Consider the following 8,001-nt stretch of genomic DNA (forward strand, 5'->3'; position numbering starts at 1 on the left):
TCAATAAGCTTGATCGCAAGGGTAACCCCAGCCAGCGCAAGTTATGCGATTATGCTATACACACTTGACGAAGACGCATGCGATGCGTATGCGATAGTGTTGATAGAACTTATGTCTAAGTCTCTATTCTTACTCACGTGCTCCCACACATAAACAAGGTGACCGCATACCACCGTATCCTACTCCTGGACGCATGCGATGTGATCGCATACTTTCATATCCTATCTATAGGGTGCATACGCTATGTAATAGCAAATAGAACTTATTCCTAAGCTTTCCATCTTGCTTATGCATTCCAATCTGACTCTCTCAAGCCTAGATTTGGTTTTTAGACTACTCTCCTAAGTATGCCCAAATGATGAATGATATGCTCATAAGACAAGGTAATCACATAGAGCATGGTTAACATAAGATTATTCCTATCTCTAGGAACACTACTTACTTTGCTTAATGCGTTCCACTACTTACCCTCTCAGGCAGTTAGTTGCAGCTAATCAGCTCATAGACAAGCATTACGTCCGCTCATAGACAAGCATTGCCTCAGCTTCACATTAAGCAAATAGGATTTTCTCACAAAACCCGCGTAATGCACACCTGTCGGTGGTTTGCTACATGCTTCATATGTCTATGTGCATGATTGAGTATGCGATACTCTAGCAATCTTACTTAGTCGTTGCAATGAAAGTAAAGGATGATAAGAAGAAGTAAATGAACATGGAATCGAAGGAAATAGAGAAATGCATTGATCACAATATGTATTAATCTCTTAAGCCACAATGTAATACAACATAGAGATAGAAGAGGTATGGAGGGCCAGATGGGCAAGTCTTGCTTCCATCAGATGTGTATCAAGGTTGCCGGTGGTGCCATGGATGGGCGGTGGAGTAATCTCTCTAGAGATCTATCTCCAGCGAAGCTCTAGTCGTCACTCGGAATGGTAGAAGGAATGAAGTACTCTCAAGAATATATCCTCACGCTTTCATCTGGATCACAAGGATCTGCCCGAAGGCAGAAGTTCGGATCGTTTCAAGTTGTGCTCTAAGGCTTCTATTTATAGAGCTCGATCGCCGATAGTATTAATGAACATTCTCTGAATTTTTGCCGCTAACGACATGATGGATTTGCTCTGAATCTCTGCTACTAACGGCGTGGTAGGTGAAATGTCAACATCATCTTTTGATAATCCCCAAGTATGTGTTCATGCTTGGTTTTCGAAGTATCATCGCATTCCACCACCCTTGCGTTCATCCCTCTATTATGGTTATTACTCTGTAGCCGCAACCTCTATGCGATGGACGCATGCAGTTAATGGCCGCAACATCCATGCGTTGAACGTATGCGATCGCCTCTGCGATAGTGAGATTCGCCGCTGTCTCTTATACACATCTAGATGTGTATAAGAGACAGATTAAGCACTATGCGATCTTGGGGCGAGTATAAATTTAATGCCACTTTCAATCTTTAAACAATTGAATGTGGGACAGCTGACGCCCATGATGGTGACTCTCCAGCTTGTAGACAGGTCCCTAGTTCACCCTGAGGGAAAGTTGAAGGATGTCTTGGTCACAATCGATAAATTCATTCTACCGGCAGACTTCATCATTCTAGATTATGAGGCGGACAAAGATGTGTCTATCATATTAGGATGACCATTGCTATCTACTGGTCGTGACCAAATTGATGTATACAAAGAAGAGATCACGATGAGTATAAATGGGAAGAAGGTCAGGTTTAACATCATAAAGGCGATGAAGTATCCAGAAGATGAAGACCTATCAGAATCTGACAATGAACACAGTTGCGATAAAGAGTCAGAGTCCGAAGAAGAAGATGAAAAAGGAGAGGATGCGGCAGCATCCATAAAAACCTACCATGTAATCACGGAGACAGCAAGTCGTGACAAAAATTTGAATTTGAATGAAGAGAGAAAAATACAAAAACCTTCCTTAGAACAACCACCTACCTTGGAGCTGAAAACTCTGCCAAGTCATTTCAAGTATGTTTTCCTTGGGCAAAATGAAACCTTGTCGGTGATAATATCCTCTATGCTACCAGAAGAACAAGAAAATCCGTTGCTCAGCATTTTGAAGAAGTATATAAAAGCAATCAGGTGGATGCTAGCAGATATAAGAGGAATTAGCCCAACATATTGCATGCACAGAATTGGGCTCGAAGACAACCAGAAAGGCTCTATCAAACCTCAATGCAGACTGAACCCTACGATGAAGAAGGTTGTAAAGAAAGAGATCATTAAATGGTTGGACGCAGGCATCATATACCCTATCGCCGATAGCACGTGGGTTAGCCCCGTGCAATACGTTCCCAAGAAGGGCGGAATGACGGTAGTCCTGAACGTAAACAACGAATTAATACCCATGAGAACCATCACTAACTGGCGGATTTGCATGGACTACCGGAAGCTTAATGCGGCGACGAAGAAGGATCATTTCCCCTTACCTTTTATAGATCAAATGCTAGACCGACTAGTAGGAAATGACTATTTTTTTATGGGTATGCGGACTACAATCAGACAATGATCGCACCAGAAGACCAAGAAAAGACCACATTCACCTACCCATATGGAACGTTTGCTTTTCGCCGCATGTCGTTTGGATTATGCAATGCGCCAAGCACGTTTCAAAGGTGCATGATGGCAATCTTCTCCGAGTATCTCGAGGATTTAATGAAAATCTTTATGGACGATTTCTTAGTTTACGGGCAAACGTATGAAGTCTGTCTGAAAAACTTGGAGAGGATACTGAAAAGATGCAAAGAGACCAATTTGGTGCTGAATTGGGAGAAATGTCATTTCATGATTAACAAAGGAATTGTGCTCGGGCACAAGGTTTCTAAGAAAGGGCTAGAGGTGGATAAAGCAAAAATTGAGGCCATTGAAAAACTTTCACCTCCAGCAAATGTGAAAGTTATAAGGAGTTTCTTAAGACATGCAGGATTCTACCGACGATTTGTGAAGGACTTCTCTAAGATAGCTCGACGGTTGAGTGCATTGCTAGAGGTCGATAGAACTTTTGACTTTGATTCACAATGCCTCAATGCATTCAAAGTACTGAAGAATGCATTAATTACAGTGCCTATTTTGATCGCACTCGACTGGACAAAGCCATTCGAGTTAATGTGCAATGGCAGTAGTTATGCGATGGGGCCAGTGTTAGCACAGAAGGAAAAAACAATGTTGCACCCCATCGCATATGCGAGTAGAACATTGAACTCCACCCAGGCAAAATACACTACCACAGAGAATGAGCTTTTTGCGGTAATCTTTGTGCTGGAAAAATTTAGACCGTACTTATTGGGATCCAAAGTTATAGTGCACACCGACCACTCGGCAATAAGATATTTAATGACAAAAAAAGATGCAAAGTCGAGGCTAATCCGATGGGTTCTCCTCCTCTAAGAATTTAACATGGAGATAATTGACCGCAGGGGAATGGAGAACCAGGTCGCTGACCACTTATCGTGATTAGAGAATTCAGAAGTAGACTGCATTCAGTCGAACGTGAACGCATCCTTTCCAAACGAGCAATTGTTCAAACTAGAAGAATTACCATGGTACGCAAATGTTGTCAATTTCCTGGTCTACGGGCAATTTCTGGAAAATTACACAACCCACCAAAAGAAGTGGCTCATGCATGAATGTAAATCCTACTATTGGGACGAGTCGAATCTTTACAAAAGGGGATCGGACCAGATCTTGCGACTCTGTGTGCCAGAGACTGCTTTACAGCGCATACTTTTTCAATGCCATGACTCACCCTACGGTGGACATTTCAGGGGTCAACACACAGCAGCAAAAGTTTTACAAAGCGGGTATATTGGCCAACTCTATTTAAGGATGCACGAGACTATTCTATGAAATGCGACAAGTACCAAACGCACTGAAAATATTTCAGGGAAGATTGTGATGCCGATAAACATTATATTGGAGTTAGAACTCTTTGACGTTTAAGGCATAGACTTTATGGGACCATTTCCATCATCAAATGGTCACAAATACATTCTGTTGGTCGTTGATTCTGTCTCCAAGTGGATTGAAGTGGTATCATGAGTCGTAAACGATGCGGCGACAATCTACAAATTCTTGTGGAGAAATATCTTCACTCGTTTTGGCACCCCACGTGCCATAATAAGTGATGAAGGCTCCCACTTTGTCAATGGCATCATTAACAAACTACTGCTTAAGTACAATGTCCATCATAAGATCGCCACCGCATATCACCCCCAGACAAACAGCCAACCTAAGGTGTCTAGTAGAGAAATCAATCTGATTCTAGAAAAGGTGGTGAATCCCTCACGAAAGAATTGGGCCATGAAACTTGACGATGCCTTGTGGGCATACAGGACTGCCTATAAAATACCCATAGGCATGTCCTCGTATGCATTGGTGTTTGGGAAGGCATGTCATCTACCACTGGAATTAGAGCACAAGGCGTTGTGGACAGTGAAGAAGCTTAACTTTGACTTGAGGATTGCAGGGGAGGAGAGAAGACTTCAGTTGCTCGAGCTAGACGAATGAAGACTTCAAGCGTATAAAAATGCCAAGATCTACAAAGAACGTACAGAACGTTGGCATGACAAATGACTGTGTGAAAAAAATCTTCAGGTTGGTTAGAAGGTCTTGCTATTCAATTCTAGGCTACGACTCTTTCCGAGAAAATTGAAATCACGCTGGTCCGAACAATTCATAATTAAAGAAGTATTCCCGTACGGTACGATCGAATTAACAAACGACGAAGGGACTGACACGTTTAAGGTCAATAGACAAAGAGTCAAGATGTATAATGGAGGAGACTTTCATCGCGTGAAAACCTTCGTGGACCTGAGGAATCCTGAATGAAGAAGAAACGAGTAGTCCCTGCGTTGATATGTGACACACACTCATCAGGGACGAATATTTTTTTATTTAGTATCGTTTTGATATTTTTCTTTCATGAATTTATCTTACTTTTTGCATAACCATACTCTTTAGAATCTCCAACTGTGTCTTTCATACTTTTTATCCTTTTGATATTTACCAGTCATCGTAGTGAACGATTGCAATGGAGCTACGCGATAACCTAAAAATACGTGACCAGTTGGATCAGCCCATCGCAATCAAGGAATCAGCCCATCCCAATCAAGGAATTAGCCCACTGCAAGCAAGAATGCGATCACAGATGATGCGGACAACAGAGCAAATTTGGGGGTTGTGTCTTTCCTTGACTCATTTTATTTCAATTTTTGCACTTCTCGCATCTCATTTTAATGTTGCTAGATTTTATTATCGTATCCTCTTTAGTTTAATTCAATCATTGAATTTTGATTACTTTATTTAGTCACCGCATTCTTTTCCGTACCAATTATGACTTCAATGATGAAATTCATGCCTTTATTTCTTACCGCATGTACTAGAGTCAAATTAATTTCAGGACAGTCAATTCATGAAACATTTCTAAAAATTAGCAGGCTACCAGTTTTCCTTCAAAACGATTTTTATGAAAATTTCTAAGTTCATCGCATGAGTTATTTAGTCTATCAGCAATGAGGACATTGTTGTGTGTAAATTTGGGGGTGCTAGTATTGTTATTTTCAACCTTGCTACTTTTATAAAATCAATAAAAAAAAATTATGTTAGATCGGATCCTGCTCGTAGTTGCATGACACTCGTGGGGACAAGCCAAAACGAAGGTAGGAGTCGTGATCAACGCATAAACCAAGTGATCGCAACTCCGCTACCAAATAAAGAAATGGGCATGATTTTTGACTGAGAAAGAGCGCCTTGCTCGTAGTTGGATGTCCGCATGACACCTGGGGACAAACCAAAACAAAGGCGAGGCACTTGGATCAGTGCAAGATCACAAAAAGAATATCTGAATCGCGCAAGGGTAAAAAACACTTGGAACACCATGGTTGGAGAAAGTTTGAAATAAATCATGTGATGTTCTAGAAACGAGTAAAGTTTTTTTTTTTAAGGTTAAACTTGGCGGTCCCTAAAGATTAGAAATATTTTAGAAAGAGATTGGGACAGAAATTAACAAGGCATTGGTTCATGAAATTTGAATAAGGCACCTTGAGAAGTCTAGGTAGGATAAAGGCGGTTGACTTTTAAAGAAAATCTTTAGTTCATGCTTTAGGACAAGCATTGTTTTAAATTTGAGGGTATGATAACTGGTAGAAATACAAGTTGTTATAGCACAAATAAGTAAAACAATGAGAGAATGTGATGGCAAACTAAGCAATATCATGTCCGAAAGCGCTAAACTGATAGGAATTGCGATCGCAAGCGCTCGTCGCATAAAAGCGGTTAATTTACTTATTTTATACAGGAAAAATGCAATGGTGCAAAGGAAATTGTGATCCAAAGAAACAAGGTGTCAGCGCGCTTGAAGATTGCGATCGCAAGTCATGCGATCGTATGCGATCGTGAGAAGCTTCTTAAAAAGGTGGCCGCATAAAGACTGCGCATCAAGTTGACAGCATAATAAATCATGATAGGACGGAAAGCTGATAACGGTTGAATCCGAATTTAGTTGACAAGCCGTTAAAGCCACACTATAGCAAGTACACTAAACTTTCGGTGACTATTAATTAGCGCATCAGAGCAGGAATTTGAAATCTGAAATCTCTTATTATATTCTTTTCTTGAATTTTTTTTAGATTGTTTTGTTTTTTTATCAATATCTTTAATATAATTTTCTTTTAAACGATTTACAAATTGTTTTTATCATTATTCTTAATGTAATTTATTTTTCGAAAAAGATAGATCTATCTTGATCTTCACGAGTTCTTCTTATTTCTAAACTAGGATTTATTAGTATATTTATTAGAGCTTCATTTTAAAAATGAAATATAGTGTTTAGTTCATAATTACTCGTCTTTATCAACGAGATTAACCTCATATTTCATTAAATTTAGACTACGAAAAACCTATAGTCAACTCTCAATTAAGTGTCCATTAGCTCTTTCATTATTCTTAGACTCTCCCACGCTATTGCTAACCAATGATTAAGAATTCTGTTCACTAGTATGTGGGATGAAAAAAAACAACTATCACGACATTTGGATTATTGGATTTTTTTTTATCACTACAAAATATATCTTTTAATCATTTTGTCGATTTGAATCCAATTTCAGCTTATTGAATATAGTTTTCTCGTTTAACCATGTGTCGTGATGGTCGCAACAATTCTAGTGTTATTAGGAACGTGGAGGACAAAATTGTATTTAATTTCACTGTAAATGTGCTAAATAGCTTCTTTAATTACACTATAATTAATCTAACAACTCCATTAATTAAACTATAATTAATTCATCAAATTTACAATATTAAATGTGAATTAACTTACTCTTTTCATGTAAATATATTGGCATAAATCCCAATTTTTAATTTGAAATTCTTCAAATTTGTATTTAAAAAATCTTTAATCTTTGAATGTTGATTTGAAATTTTAAATATCATATTATATTACTTTTCTTAATTTGAGTTTTTAATTTCACTGGTTTTATTTGGTTCGAAAAATTTATTGGAAGATTCAAATTAAGATGTGGAAATAAGAAAACTTTGACTTTCACAGTCAAATTTAGGTTAATATTGCTTCACCCATACAAGGGTATTTCAATAAAGTCCCACGAATAAAATGATAAAATATAAAAATAAAGAAAGATCGATAATTCCTTTTTGACACAAAAGCTCAATAATATTATAAATAGTAATAAATGCCCATTAGATACTCATGCTTAGTGTCAATTCACTATATGTCATACCTCCATTACCCAAAGCAAGATTACACAATGTTAATTCATGTAATTCACCTCCTACTTACCAAATTGACTATAATATCCTACTTGCCAAATTGCCTATAAATAGTACTGTTTTGTGGGTTTTGTAAGACATATATATTTGTGAGAAATCCAAAGATTTTGGAGAGAATTCCATATTTTCTATTTTCTATAATTTTTTTATTTAATTTAATTATTTAGTTATTTATTTTATTTGAATATATT

Source organism: Benincasa hispida, chromosome 5, assembly GCF_009727055.1.
Source record: "Benincasa hispida cultivar B227 chromosome 5, ASM972705v1, whole genome shotgun sequence".
Classification (NCBI taxonomy): Eukaryota; Viridiplantae; Streptophyta; class Magnoliopsida; order Cucurbitales; family Cucurbitaceae; genus Benincasa; species Benincasa hispida.